This window comes from Mastigoproctus giganteus, chromosome 12 (assembly GCF_048544385.1).
Source record: "Mastigoproctus giganteus isolate SK-2022 chromosome 12, ASM4854438v1, whole genome shotgun sequence".
In the NCBI taxonomy this organism is placed as follows: Eukaryota; Metazoa; Arthropoda; class Arachnida; order Uropygi; family Thelyphonidae; genus Mastigoproctus; species Mastigoproctus giganteus.
The window spans coordinates 109,989,442-110,005,659 of NC_143586.1; the positions used below are offsets into that span (position 1 = coordinate 109,989,442).

The 16,218-nt window shown below is 38.7% G+C and overlaps 1 protein-coding gene across 1 annotated transcript in view; it reads left to right on the forward strand.

Moving 5' to 3' along the window:
* The first annotated feature begins 1,466 nt into the window (after positions 1-1,466).
* LOC150077337 (HORMA domain-containing protein 1-like) overlaps positions 1,467-16,218 on the forward strand; it is a 578,215-nt gene continuing 563,463 nt past the window's right edge. Inside the window, exon 1 of the mRNA XM_090385860.1 lies at positions 1,467-1,507. The gene's annotated coding sequence lies outside the window, so the exon portion shown is untranslated. The remainder of the gene's footprint in view (positions 1,508-16,218) is intronic.

The following is a 16,218-nucleotide window of genomic DNA, read 5'->3' on the forward strand; positions in this document are numbered from 1 at the left end:
AAGCTGTTCTCTTGGCTCCATTTTTCTTCTACAAGTTTTGATTTTTCTTTATGTGTTCTTCAATCTCTATGATCTTAACACCCCTTTTCTTTTTCATTTATAGTTTTCTTATTTTTTTAAAGTTTTATTATTGCTTTCACTACGATTTGGTTATGATTTTAACCTATATCTGGTCCTGGATATGTTTTTACTTGCTTGACGGAGTTTTTAAATCTTTCTTTTATCATGAAGTAATCTAATAATGTCTCCAGGGCTCTTCAATGTATATGGTCATTATTATTAGTTTGTTCTCTTCACAGAATTGTATAAGTCTTTGGCCTCTTTCAATCTTTTTTCCGAATCCATATTTCCCCATGCATGTGGATGTTTTTTCTGCTCCAATTTTTGCATTTAGATCTCCCAACAATTAGTACATCATCAGATGTTATCGCCACAATAGCCTTTGGATTCTCATAAAATTCTTCAACCTCTAGGTCTGAGTGATCACAAGTGGGGCCATGTACCTGAATTATTTCTGTCTTGAAGGGTTTTGCTGCTAGTTTAATCATAAGGATTCTGTCATTGATTGGCCAATATCCCATTAGTGATTTTGCAATTTCTTTCCTCATAATGATTGCAGTGCCATTTATGTGAGTGTTTCCTCCTGAGTATATTATCGAATGTTTTTCTCTACCTATTTTCCTCACATTTGGCCACCTTACGTCACTAAAACCCATTATGTCGGTTTTTAGGCAATCCATTTCTTGGAGTACATTATCTATTTTCCAACTCTGATTGAGACTTTTGATATTCCATGTTGCTATTTGTAAGTTTTTACTTCTATTTTTTAGATAGGTATGATCAGGGACATTCCTCCAGGAAGGGTTTAAGAATAACTCTTCATGTGTTGTATTATATATCCCCCACCCCCACCCCCCACAAATCTTACTTGGTCCATTTTCACACACTTCTTCCTTGTTACTTTGATGGGGTCTAAAAATTGCAGGGGTTCCAACTTCAGATCCAGGTATAATTTCTTCGTGTTGACTCATGGTTTACTATGGGAGTTGTAATGTGATGAGGTCCCGATCTCTCCCAAATTCCATGTCGTTGACCATTTATCTCTGGTTAATCCTCCTTTGCGGGTAGTTTCCCACTCCGAGGACAAGAGAGTGTCCTGTTCATTAACAAGGACAGAAGTGAAAGCTTATTCCGGCCTTCCCTCGGTCCCCTCCTGCGTTAGCCGTCCACAGATGTTGCCTACTCTTCACCAGAGAATGCTTCTCACACTTGGAGGTGCAGGTAGGGATTTCCCTTCGCTGAATTTGAGACCATAAGGCATTTCCTAAAATTCACCAGTACTTTTGAAGAGCTTAAAACCGTACTTAGCAACAATAAAAATAATTTATTTTATTTTATTTATTTTTAAACCGTTTTTATTGACTCCTTTATTATATTCCGCCATTTCTAATTTGATGCTATAGCAGACGACATGGAAGTGCCGTGCGGAAGAGTTATTAGGGAGAAGGTATACTGAAATAGCAGCCAGTTGTAGCGAGTATTTTTTATATATATAATGGTGAGTTACTGTGTTCTTCAATAAATGCTGAAGTGTAGGCAACTAATTAAACAAGATTACTGTGTGAATCACTGAAGCAATCGGTTTACCTGACTAGGAATCTACTATTTTTATAGGAAACTATAAGACTGAAATCGGTATCATAGTTGTGGGCTGTGGAAATATTGCAATGGAAAAATGCAGTGATAGGGCTCAAAATGGGACGTTCATCTGGCTAATATGCGAAAAGGGAGTGAACACGTAAACATTACATCACCGGTTCCTGTGACGAACTGTCGTCAATGTAATTACCGTCGTAATTGGGTGTTCCAGCGAAACAAAAATTTTGCAATTCCTAGTACTCCATAAAAAAAAAAAAAAAAACATTATAAATTAGCGATGAATAAGAATACCACTAACCTCGGTACCGTACATCCCATACTGATATCGTTTCTCCGACATACGCCATAAATCCGAAGCAGTAGCGCTGCGTTCCTATGGGCCGCCAGTAAGCAAAATAAAATTTGCCGTCTTAAATGTTGAATCTTGATAAGTGTTAACCAATCAGAAAACAATATCAAAAAAAAAAAAAAAAAAAAAACATTCGGAATCCTCTTGAACTGCCGCCCGTAAGCAACGCTTACCTAGCCCAACCCCCCTGTGGCGGCCCTGATCCGTAGTTATGTACAGTTTTGCTTTCTTGGCTCGCTGTACAATACAGATTTCTGTAATTGGAGTATGAATAGAAAATTTGGTCAATCTTTTAAATATGAGATGCAATCCCGTGGATATTTGCGACTACAAATGATGGGCAGGTCTAGCTTCGCCCACTGATTCACTGTGATTGGAAGATTTAGGCCTGTGAATAATTTTTTTTTTAGCATTAGTAAAGTGTGAAGTATTTAGGGTCCATACCATGGGTTTCCCAATCTCCACGTTGTATGCATTGTTTGTGAAATACAGTACTCTGTGGAGGCCAGAGATTTAAAAAGTATCTGGGTATTGTTCTGTAGTGTAATGTCGTTGTGTTTGTATCTTTATTATTATTATTAGCCATATAGTACAAGGAAGCCTAAGGCTTATGCTGCACAAGCCAAAAAAAAAAAAAAAAAAAACTGTTACCCTGAGAGAGAGAGAGAGAGAGAGAGAGAAAAATAGAAGGGAATCACCAAGAAAGAGAAGAATGATGATATCCAGCTAAGGACCCTGGGTATGCCAAGCCCATACTCACCAGATGTGATCCCATGGGGTTCTAACCTTTTAGCTGTTGGGACCCATCGTTGCCCACAATTTGCCACAAGGAGGCAGGTCAGGTACCTAGTAGATAATATTTCACACCCTGGCAGGACCTGTTACCTAGTTTCCGAAGATTTCAGTAGCAAGGGCCTATTGTAAAAAAAAAAAAAAATGGGGTAAGTGCTAGAGTTTGATTAGGCAGAAATGGTTTCTTGAGAGCGAGGCTGGAATTTTTGATGCTAGTAATTTGGCTGTGTTAATTTAGGGAACGTACGCTGTCATTTTAGATAGCGTGAGGGAAGACCAAAGACTGGGGGAGACAGACAGAAATATGGGGATGATAGAGAAGGCAACCCCAGACAGATCAGCGGGGACATGCCAAACCAGAGGAAGAAGGGGGGGGGGAGGAGAAAGATGCCCGACCTCTCCCTCCCACCCAGGGGAAAGAGTAAAGGTACCGAGCAGATGAGTTGGTACAGATTGCCAGAATGGCGCTGGCAGCAAAGCTGCAGATGTCATGGTAAAATCATGGCCCATGAGGAGGTACATCACGAGTCCTGGGTGGAACCAGGTCGGGGAGCTGGGGTAAAACCTGTCAGCTGTCTGGATGAACTTTTTAGTGATCTACCCCTTCATCAAGGCCATCCATCCGGTCTGTCATGCCTGCCACAGGTGTTTTTCGGGTCTTGCTTTTTCCAGTTTTCGGTCAATGTGTGGATCAAGTGTTAAGTCCAGGAGGGTACGCATGGATCGTTTAGATTGGTGGACAACATGCCTGTTCTGATTACTTCAAGGTCGAGCGGAAGAGCCCCTGCTAGGACCTGTAGAGTGTGGGTACTTACTGTGCAGCAGGCATTTTAATAGTGGCATATGGTGTTGTATAAACAAGCAAGAAAGTATGCTTATACAGCATCAGCCAAAAAAAAAAAAACCTCTTCCCATTTCACCCATTCATTTGCTCCAAAACTTTGTCCAGTTCTTCCAGAATTTATTTACGCTATCAACTTCCACAATAGCAGAAAGAAATTTGTTCCAGCAGTCAACCACTTGCTGGCTAAAGGCCAATTTCTTCATCTGTTTTGCAACTGTCTTTCCTCAGTTTGAATTTATGCCCCTCATGTACTTAATTGAGTTTGCCCAAACCACTCAAAGCCTTATACACCCCAATCAGATCACCTCGCAGGTGCTTAGTCTCTAGACCAGCATTCCTAAACTGTGCGCTGTGGCATCCTGGGATGCTGCAGCAAACTCACAGGGGCGCCGTGGGATATTTAAAATTTACGAGGGAAACAGTGATACTCAACATCTGTTGGACACCGTGTGAACTACTAGCTTGAAGTAGTTCACAGTTTCAACATTATTAAGTTGTTTGGACCTAACTACTTAATAAATAGAACTGTTATGTATTTATTTTGGCCCGGGGTGCTGTGAAAAAATTACTGGGACATTAAGGGCACCATGAACCGAGAAAGTTTGGGAACCTCTGCTCTAGATGCTGCAATTTGCAGAACTTAACAATTTCTTGGTACACGGCCTGTCTTAACCCTAGGCAAACAAGGTAAATGCCTAGGGACCACTCTCTGCCATCTCCCACTCAAACATCCCTTTATCCATTGCAGTAACTTACCCTTAATGCCATACCGCTCCAATTTGTACAGCAGTCTTCCACGTGCAACAGTATTAAAAGCTTTCCTGAAATCCAAGTATATGATATCAAAATTATTTTTTTCATGCAGTTCCTTTGTGACCACATCATAGTATCCAATCAAATTAGTGACACAAGACTTCCTCTTAACAAACCAATGCTGTGTCTGAGCTGTTACTGCTGTCTTGTCTAGGTGATCCTGTATCACATCTTTAACCAGTGACTCCATTATTTTCCCTGGAAAAGAAGTTAAAATAACAAGTCTATAATTATTTGTGTCACCTTTTGAACCCCCTTTGTGAATTGGGGATACATTTGCACATTTCCAGTCCATGGGGATCTCCCCCGACTCTAAGGATGCTCTCATAATTATGGCAAAGGGTTTGCTTACTTCTCTTGCCGTCTCCTTCATTATACCTGTATAGATTCGATCTGCCCCCAAATGCTTTTTTTATGTTTAACTTCAACAATTTCTCCTCCACTTTGCTCTCAGTTATTACAAAATCGTTTAGCTCCCTGTTAGAGTTTGATAAACTTCTGGCATTGCCCTCCTTGAATAACTCCTCATTCGAATGGAGATGCAAAATATGAAAATTCTAGAAGGAAGGGGATGAATCAGATTGGTCCACTGGATATCGATGGTTCAACTGTTGATGATTCTGTTCAGGTAGCTAACAAACTAAATGAGCATTTTGCATCTACATTCACACATGAGGAGTTATTCAGGGAGGGGAATGCCAGACGTTTATTAAACTCTGGCTGGGAGCTAAATGATTTTGTAATAACTGAGAGGAAAGTGGAGGAGAAATTGTTGAAGATAAACATAAGAAAGGAATAAGAAAGGAAAACATAAGAAATGGAATCTATCCAGTTATATTAAAGGAGGCAGCAAAGGAAGTAAACAAACTCTTAGCCATAATTATGAGAGCTTCCTTGGACTCAGCAGAGGTACCCATGGACTGAAGATGTGTAAATTTGACCCCAATCCACAAAGGAGGAGGATCAAAGTGAGACACAGGTAATTATTGACCTGTTAGTTTAACATCTGTTCCAGGGAAATTAATGGAGGCACTGGTTAAAGAAGCATTGCAGGATCATCTAGACAAGACTTCAGTTATAGCTTCGACACAGCATGGTTTTGTTAAGGGGAAATCTTGTCTAACCAGTTGATTGGATATTATGATGTGGTCACAAAGGAACTGGATGCAGGAAATAACTTTGATATCATATATTTGGATCTTAGATAGGCTTTTGATACTGTTGCACGTGGAACGTTGCTGCACAAATTGGAGCAGTGTGGCATTGGAGGCAAATTGCTGCTATGGATAAAGGGATGGTTGAGTGGGAGAAGACAGAGAGTGGTATTCAATGGACACTGCTCTTCGTGGACTAATGTTTTTATTGGAGTACCCCAGGTTTCAGTGTTGGGTCCATTGTTGTTTTCTGTATTCATTAATGATATTGATGATGGTATATCAGACTTAATGTCCAAGTTTGCATGTGGTATGAGGTCGGGAGGGTTGTTAATGCCACTAATGACAATACGCTCCTGCAACAGGATCTGGAAAAGTTGAGCAGATAGGCTGAGAGGTGGCAACTGAAGTTTAACATTGACAAATGTAAAATATTGTATATAGGAAGCAGTAACCTCAGAGTAATGTATCAACTGTGTAGTACTACACCAACAATGGTAGAGAGGACCTGGGGATAATTGTGCAGGCAGATATGAAATTTTCTGAGCAGTGCAGATTGTCTGCAAGAGTAGCTCATGGTGTCTTGTCAATGATATACAGGAATTTTTCTAGCAGGGATAAGGAGGTGATTATCCCCTTGTATAAAGCAATGGTCAGACCACCTTGAATACTGTATACAGGTCTGGAGGCCTCATTTTAAGAAGGATGTAGAGCTGTTGAAACAAGTACAGAGAAGGGCAACAAGATTAGTGAATGGAACAAAGGGTTTCTCTTACGAAGAAAGGCTTAAGTTTTGCAAATTACAGTGTCTGGAGACTAGGCACCTGCGAGGTGATCTGATTGAGGTGTATAAAGCCTTGAATGGTTTGAGCATGCTCAATGCTGATGGGATTCTTCCTCTTGCTCAGAATAATCTGAGAGGGCATAAATTCAAATTGAGGAAGGACAGTTGTAGGATGGATGTGCGGAAGTTTGCCTTTGGCCAGAGGGTGGTTGACTGCTGGAACAAACTTCCATTTTTAGTTGTGGAAGTTGATAGCCTAAATAAATTAAGGCTGAGCTGGACAGGTATTTAGAACAAATGGAGGGATGAAATAAGAAGGGTTTTTTTTTTTTTTGGTTGATTCTATATAAGTTTGCTTTCTTGCATCATGTGCCCATGCTAATACTCATTCAGTAGTTTATCAGTACTTAAGCAGGATCATCAATAGGCAAACGGGAAGGAAGCTACAACTCTTATACAGTCGAGAATGCAGTTGGCAATGAAAAACATTGCTGCGAACTGTGAGATATCAAGCAATCCACTATGAAGGGCTATTGGAGAAAACCTTGCCTATAGTTTTTCTTTCACAAAGATTTCCAAGAAATGTAAGAGTTACTGTGGAACTGACAGTGGTTACTGAAGATGTGACTGATTTTGGTGTCCCAGGTAGGGGCTCAAGGGGCTATGGTCCCCCATTTATTATTAGAAAATGTGTATTCTTTGATGCTATATGATGATTAAAAACTCAGTGATTTTCTGGAACATTTGCTTTAGAAAATCTTGGGACTGCTACTGAATGAGTTATAAAGAAGATTTCACTACCAGCGATATGAGTTGCAGGCAAAAGGGCAAATTGAAGAAAGGGCCGATGAAATCTTTAGTATCCCTCCAAAGAACCTGAACTTTAAATGTTGAAGAGAAGTCATGATGAAAGTGGAAGAGATATATGGATTCATAGGGGATTCCGATCACAATATTGAAGAAGTAGCAACATTATCGAAGACATTCTGATGTCATCGTTTACGTTAAGATTATGACGAAAGAAGGCAACTCATCAGTTTCTATGAATGAATTTTTCAAACATGCTGAATTGTCAGGTATGTACAGTTCATCATGTTTGAAGAATATGATGAATTGTCAGGTATATACAGAATATTTATTTGTATTCCTTTTAAAAAAAAAATCTAATTTGCAAATCTTTAGAACTGTATCATTGGAAAGTTATATTAGATTACGTGGGAAATTAATGTTCTTGTTGGATGATTGTTGTAGGCTTTTAGCACATCAGTAACTTAGGTCATATTGTGCTGTATATATTTTTAAATGACATGTCTTCTTGGCAATTTGCCATTTTCTGGATGAAAAACCCTAGATTCTGGGAGAAAAAGCCGTGCCCTCAGCTGAGATTAGCTAACTCAGCCAGGTTGTGAAAAAGGCTCATAAAAATTCCTTGTGTCGAAGATGGGATTCAAACCTTGGGGTTTTCCACCTGGTGTGGGGAGGATGGCGATTATACCAACTGCGCTAGCCACAAGGGTAATGTTTTGTTAGTGTACATTCAGTTACTGTATAGTTTTCTGAGAATGCATTGTGTGTGTTTACCAAATGTTAGGTATGCTGCAGAATACATGTTACACTCCACCATTTTTTATTATTTCAAAGTTAAAAAGTAACAGTAAATAAATAAATGAATATCATTTTAAAACCGTATGTTTTTATGTGGCCTTTTTTCTGTGCCTGGGGAAAGTTCTCAGTATGTTTGCCATATTTAAATATGCTGGTTGACATTCTGAGTTGCAGGTGACATGTTAAGTCGTGAAACTGTTGTACCACTATTGTGGCACAGTATAGCATGTTCACCATTGCTGGATCTGCCATCATGTGTGTGTTCAGCAACTCAGTGGTTCCAATAGCTATTTTGGTAAGATTGTTTAAGTTCATGTGGGAGCATTTTGGAAGCCTTGCAGGTGGGCACAGTTTATAGTTTTACCTTTGGGTGTTTTCACAATGTTGGAAAGTTGGAGGGGTGCATTTGCATGTGTGTGTGTGTGTGTGTGTATATATATATATATATATATATATATATATATATACTCATATATATATGACCTTAAATGTGTATTGTCTTCCCTGTGGTCATCTGTCCATTTGCATGTAACTTGACTCCCACTGGACAGATTTTCATGGAATTTTATATTTAGTTTGGTGAGAGAATTGGTGAGGGATCCCAAATTTCAGTAAAATTGGACAAATAAAAATCTGGAAATTACTATTTCTTTTTCTATACAATTTAAATGTAAAAAATAAATTCATAGATTAACGTAGTTTTAGGTTGTAGTTGTAGTAACTTTAGACTGGTTGTGCATGCTTCTTGTATGTTGTTATGTAAGTCCCATGAATGTGGTGTCACTTGTGAAGAGATAGATATATAAATACAGAAAGAAGGGTTGAAAAAAGTATATGGGAGAAGAGTAATAAACTTTATACAGTGGTAATTAAGCTGAATGGTTAAGTTTGGAGAATGTAAAACTATGGAGTTTTATTAAGTGTTGCATGAATTTGTAACAACTGTGTGGTGTTACACTCAGGGTAGTGGAGAGTGAAAGAGACATAATTGTGCAGTCAGATATGAAGTTTTCTTAGCAGTGCAGACAGGCTGCTAGAGCTGATCATGGGGTCTTGTCAATGATATGCAGGAATTTTGCTAGCAGGGATAAGGAGGTGATTATTCCCTTGTATAAGGCAGTGGTCAGGCCACACCACGAGTACTGCGTACAGGTCGGGAAGCCTCATTTTAGGAAAGATGTAGAGTTGCTAGAATGAGTACAGAGAAGGGCAACAAGACTGGTGAGGGGAACAAAGGGGTGTTATTACCGAGAAAGGCTTAAGTTCTGCAAATTGCAATGTCTGGAGACTAGGCACCTGCAAGGTGATCTTATTAGGTGTATATGGATTGAGCAGGCTCAATACTGATGGGATTCTTCCTTTTGCTCAGATTACAAACCTGAGGGGTCATAAACTGAAATTGAGGAAAGACAGTAGAATAGATATATGGAAATTTGCCTTTAGCCAGCGGGTAGTTGATTGCTGGAACAAACTTCCATCTGTTGTTGTAGAAGTTGATAGCTTAAATAAATTCAAGGAAGAAGTGGACAAACCTTTGGAGCAAATGGATGGGTGAAATGGAAAGTATAAGCTTGCTTTCTTGCATCATATGCTTCTACTAATGGTAATGCTAATAAAGTTATAATCACAGTAATCAATTGATAATGAGATCACTATATTTATCTTTTTCTTCTATTAATTACAGAAAAGAAAAGAAATTCAATCATTTTAAAGAAAAAAACTCAAATATGCCTGCATATTTGAGTTTTTTTTTTTAAACTGCATTGCAGGCACAGTATAGCACATGCTATACTGTGCCTGCAATGCAGTTACATATTACTTAACTTGTTGGTGCCTCTGTAGCCAGGTGGGAAGGAGCAGCAGTGCGTAGCACACGCTTCTTGATTAGACCGGGGTTCGAGCCCGTCACCACCAAATACGGAGGATGCGGAAAGGTCAGGGAATGACCACCGCATATCCCGGAGCAATATGGCCTTAGTTGCTAATGCTCCTAAAAACCACATAACAACAACAATAACAACCTAACTTGTTTTCTGTTCAAATTGGAGACAAAAATGGCCTCAATTTTGAGAATATGGAAAATAGTGATATACCGTTCTGTATTCTTGGCAGCAGATTTAAATGATAATAAATGAAAATTTGAATTTATTTAATTAACAATTAAATAAATGATATTACAATTATTATAATATTTATTAGTAATATTGATTAACTTAATTAAATAAAATAATTATTAAATTATATGGAGTCAGTCAGGAAGACTATCCTGTCATCCTGTGTTTTTGTGGCCAGCCAGTGGCACATTATCCTATAGGCAAAAAAGACATCTGCCTATGACCCCGATCAAGGGGGGGGGGCCCCAAAATCATTGTTTCAAAAACTCATTGCTGTTTTTTTTCTAAAATTTTATGTGATTTTTATTGGAAACTGAACTTTCTATCTGCCAAGGTCAATGAACTTTACTCGAAGATTAAATTGAAAATTACTTTTTTTTTAAAATGGTTTTACTGGTTTTGATGAAATTTTATATTTAGTTCTTATGTTATATAATTTGTTTATTTTTTGTCACAATAAAATGAAATTGAAAATTATCTTTATTACTTTTATCTTTAGGTGGGGTCCCCAAATTCCATTTTGACTTGGGCTCCATGAAAGTATAGATGGAACCCCCAAATTCCATTTTCCCTTGGGCCCCATGTAGGTATAACATGTTACTGTGGCCAGCATGATTTAAACTAAATATTCTTTTGCTACTACTATGGCATATGATGGATTTTTTTTTAAAATTTATAAATGAAATCAAATCCTCCTGTGTACCATTGCCTACCAGTTATACAGAGTTGTTTTTTTTTGTTTTTATTTCAATATGCTCAGAATTACAAAATGTTAATTTTTTGTTTTGGTGTTTAACAGACAGCAGGCAAGCAAAACCATTTGTCTTTCTTGTGCTCAACTCTTATTCTCTTGAGAATCCTGAGATACCAGTGAGAGAGCTGTTTTATCTTCGGTTGAGCTTTGGTTTCACTGGATAAATAAATGTTAAATGGTTGACACAGACACAGCTGTTCAAGTAGTATCTGTCAAAAGCCAGATAAATATCTGTGTTTCAATTTGGGGGATGAGTAACCTTGAAAATTCTAAGAAATATGATAAAAACATTAATTTATTATTATTATTATTATTATTATTGATTACTTTTGTTTATTTTTTTGATATTTTATAATTAACTTTAAAAAATCATAATTAATACAACAGTGGTTTCTATTCAATAAAAAGCTAAAAATGTGAATTTTTTTATAAATAAAACAAACAAACAAATTGTCTCACAGATGTCACACAAGTGTATTTGTTGCATTTAGGGTATGTGTGACAGACACTTTAAAAGTTTAGACAGTGGCTAAATGGCAATTAGCCTTTTGGGAATCTTGTTGCCTAAAAGTTCGCATTAGCATTAGTTCAGCAATATGATGCAAGGAAGTTAGCTTATATACCATCAGCCAAAAAAAAAAAAAAAAACCCCTTCCCATTTAACCCATACGGTCACTCCAAATGTTTGTCTAGTTCAGATTTAAATTTATTTAAGCTATCAACTTCCACAACAACAGATGGAAGTCTGTTCCAGCAATCAAATACCTGCTGGCTAAAGGCAAACTTCTGCACATCTATTCAACAACTGTCTTTCCTCAATTTGAATCTATGCCCCCTCAGGTTCTTAATCTGAGCAAGCAGACATATCCCATCAGCATTGAGCTTGCTCAAACCATTCAAGGCCTTATACACGTCAATCAGATCACCTTGCAGGTGCCTAGTCTCCAGATGCTGCAATTTGCAGAACTTAAGCCTCTCTTGTTAAGAGCACCCGTTTCTTCCATTACCAATTTTGTTGCCCTTCTCTGTACTCATTCTAGCAATTCTACATCCTTCCTAAAATGAGACCTCCAGACCTGTATGCAGTACTTAAAGTGTGGCCTGACATTGCCTTATACAAAGGGATAATCATCTCCTTGCTCTTGCAGCCTGTTCTGCACTGCTCAGAGAACTTCACATCTGATTGCACAATTCCAGATCATTTTCATTCTCTACCTCCTGAGTGTAGTACCACACAGTTGGTATGTTTCTCTTGGATTACTGCTATCCATGTGCAGTACATTGCATTTGTCAATGTTAAACTTTAGTTGCCACTTCTCAGTCCATCTGCCTAACTTTTCTAGATCCTGTTAAGGGCACAAAAGGTGATATTGGTGTACACGTTGGCACTAATGATGTTAAGAGTAGGAGACTGGCAGAATTACTATTACTTAAAAACTACAGGTCACAGTTGAAAAAAGCTGTGAATTAGGGTTAAATTTGAAAGTGTCTGCAATTCTGCCTAGACACGATAGGAGGGAGTATATGATGAGAGCTTTGTTGATCAATTCGACCCTGGAAAGATTGTGCAAGGCTCAAGGGTAGAATTTTTTTCAGTCTGGTCTCTACTTGTTAACAGGAGAGACTGCTTATACAGGGATGGGATACACTTAAATAGAAAGGGTGCAAGAATATTTGCTGATGCTATCAAGGCAGTGTTAGGTGAATGGAAAACTGCTAGCTTGGGGAGATACAAGGACTAATAGATTAACAGAGGTGAAAGTAATTCTTGCACTGCTTCTATTGGAATGAGCAGCAGCCTGGAAAACAAGATGCAGGGTATTTCAGAGACTGCTGGGAGTCATTGCGGTACAAGTAAACACATGGGTTGTGTTAGGGTAGCTAAGAATAGGAACAGGTGCAGGTATACTTGCATGTACACAATGTTAGGAGTTTGGTAAATAAATTTGATGAATTTGAGGTATTGCTCAGAAAATCAAAGGCAGATATTGTTGGGATAACAGAGACATGGTGTCACACAGATATAAGGAATGCAGAACTGGAATTTGGGGAGTACAATGTGTACAGGAAAGATAGACAGAATAGGAAGGGAGGAGGGGTTATGCTATTATTTAAGAAATGCATAAAATAAAAGGAAGTGAAGCCAGTCGACATCGCTGGACAGTGCAGTGTTGAGTCAGTTTGGTGTGACATTGGGAGATCAAAATTGAGAGTAGGAGTGTGCTATAGGCCTAATGACTCTGATGAGTATAAAAAAAACTGTACAGGGAAATAGGGTATGCCAGTAAATCAGAGAGTTATAATGGGGGATTTTAATTTCCAAATATTGACTGGAATTTGTGGATTGGTCACTCACACACTAGCAAGGCTTTTGTGGATTTATTGGATGATTGTTTTCTACTCAGCATGTTCGGGAGGCAACTAGATGCTATTATGCTATTATTTAAGAAATGCATAAAATAAAAGGAAGTGAAGCCAGTCGACATCGCTGGACAGTGCAGTGTTGAGTCAGTTTGGTGTGACATTGGGAGATCAAAATTGAGAGTAGGAGTGTGCTATAGGCCTAATGACTCTGATGAGTATAAAAAAAACTGTACAGGGAAATAGGGTATGCCAGTAAATCAGAGAGTTATAATGGGGGATTTTAATTTCCAAATATTGACTGGAATTTGTGGATTGGTCACTCACACACTAGCAAGGCTTTTGTGGATTTATTGGATGATTGTTTTCTACTCAGCATGTTCGGGAGGCAACTAGAGGGAGTAATACTCTTGATCTGATTATCAGTAGTGATTCTTCATGCATTAAGAATCTGCAGATATAGGAACCACTAGGTGGCAGTGATCACAGTGTGCTGAAGTGGGATTTACTCAAAGAGGTAACTACCATCAGGGGTAAAGGGAAGGGTTTTTGCTTTCGTAAAGGCGCCTACGGTGGTCTGACACAGTATTTAAATTCTATACTGTGGGACCAACTGATGATGTTACCAACAGCAAATTCAAAATGTGAAGCATTCAAAGAATTTATCTTGGAAGCTATTAGGCTTTACATACCAACTAAGAAATATTGTTCAAGGTTAAGGCTAAATGGATGTCAGATGACCTAATTAGGCATATGGCTGAGAAGAAAAATGCATGGGATACATAAAAATTAATGGGTGACATGAAAGCCTACGATAGATATAAGCTGGTTTCTAACCAAGTCACAAAGGAGATTTGGCAGGCAAAGGCAGATTTTGAGAAATCCTTGGCAAAGTATACAAAGAGTTTGCATACTTTGCCAAGAATTTCTCATTTACAACAAACATCCCTTTCCTTCTAGAGTTTAGAAGGAAAGGGATGAATCAGATTGGTCCACTGGATATTGATGGTTCAACTGTTCATCATCCTGCTCAGGTGGCTAACAAACTAAAGGAGTATTTTGCATCTACATTCACCCATGAGGAGTTATTCAGGGAGGGGAATGCCAGAGGTGAGTTAAACTCTGACAGTGAGCTAGATGATTTTGTAATAACTGAGAGGAAATTGGAGGAGAAATTGTTGAAGATAAATATAAAAAAGGCACCCGGGGTGGACGGGATCTATCCAGTTATATTAAACGAGGCAGCAAAGGAAGTAAGCAAACCCTTAGCCATAATTATGAGAGCTTCTTTGGACTCAAGGGATATACCCATGGACTGGAAATGTGCAAATGTGACCCCAATTCACAAAAGAGGATCAAAGGGTGACACAAGTAATTATAGACCTGTTAGTTTAAATTTTGTTCCAGGAAAATTAATGGAGGAACTGGTTAAAGAAGCACTGCTGGATCATCTAGACATGACTTCAGTTATAGCTTGGACACAGCCTGGTTTTGTTAAGGGAAAGTCTTGCCTGACCAATTTGATTGGATACTATGATGTGGTCACAAAAGACCTGGATGCAGGGAATAACTTTGATATCATATATTTGGATCTTAGAAAGATTTTTGATACTGTTGCACATGGAAGACTGCTGCACAAATTGGAGCAGTGTGGCATTGGAGGCAAATTGCTGCTGTGGATAAAGGGGTGGTTGAGGGAGAGAAGACAGAGAGTGGTAATCAATGGACACTGCACATCGTGGACTAATGTTATTAGTGGAGTCCTTCAGGGTTCAGTGTTGGGTCTATTGTTGTTTTCTGTATTTATAAATGATATTGATGATGGTATATCAAGCTCAATGTTCAAGTTTGCAGACGATACGAAGGTTGGTAGGGTTGTTAAGGACACTAATGACAGTATGCTGCTGCAACAGGATCTAGAAAAGTTGAGCAGATTGGCTGAGAGGTCGCAAATGAAGTTTAACATTGACAATTTGTAATGTACTACATATGGGAAGCAGTAACCCCAGAGTAACCCCAGAGTGGTTACTGCTTCTCTGTGGTACTACACTGACAGTGGTAGAGAACGAAAAGGACCTTGGGGGTAATTGTGCAGGCAGATATGAAGTTTTCTCAGCAGTGCAGACGGTCTGCAAGAGTAACTCATAGTTTCTTGTCTTGTTAAAGATATACAGGAATTTTTCTAGCAGAGATAAGGAGGTGATTATCCCCTTGTATAAGGCAATGGTCAGGCCACACCTTGAGTACTGTGTACAGGTCTGGAGGCCTCATTTTAAGAAGGATGCAGAGCTGTTGGAACGAGTACAGAGAAGGGCAACAAGATTAGTGAATGGAACAAAGGGTTCCTCTGACAAAGAAAGGCTAAAGTTTTGCAAATTACAGTGTCTGGAGACTAGGCACCTGTGTGGTGATCTGATTGAGGTGTATAAAGCCTTGAATGGTTTGAGCATGCTCAATGCTGATGGGATTGTTCCTCTTGCTCAGAATAATTACCTGAGAGGGCATAAATTCAAATCGAGGAAAGACAGATGTAGGATAGATGTGCGGAAGTTTGCCTTTATCCAGCAGGTAGTTGGTTGGTGGAACAGACTTTCATCCTTTGTTGTGGAAATTGATATTAAATAAATTTAAGGCTGAGCTGGACAGGTATTTGGAACGAACGGAGTGGTGAAATGGGAGTGTTTTTTTTTTTTTTTTTTGACTAATGCTGCATAAGCTTGCTTTTTTGCATCATATGCCTCTACTAATGCTAATGCCAATGCTGTTGCAGTAGCATACTCTCTTTACTGTCATTTAACAACCTTGCCAACCTTTGTATCATCTGCAAACTTGGACATTAAGTCTAATATACCTTCATCGATATCTTTGATAAATACACAAAACAACAATGGGCCTACCACCAAACCCTGGGGGACTCCACTAATAACATTAGTTCTGATAGAGCAGTGTCCATTTATTACCACTCTCTGCCATCTTCCACTGAACCATC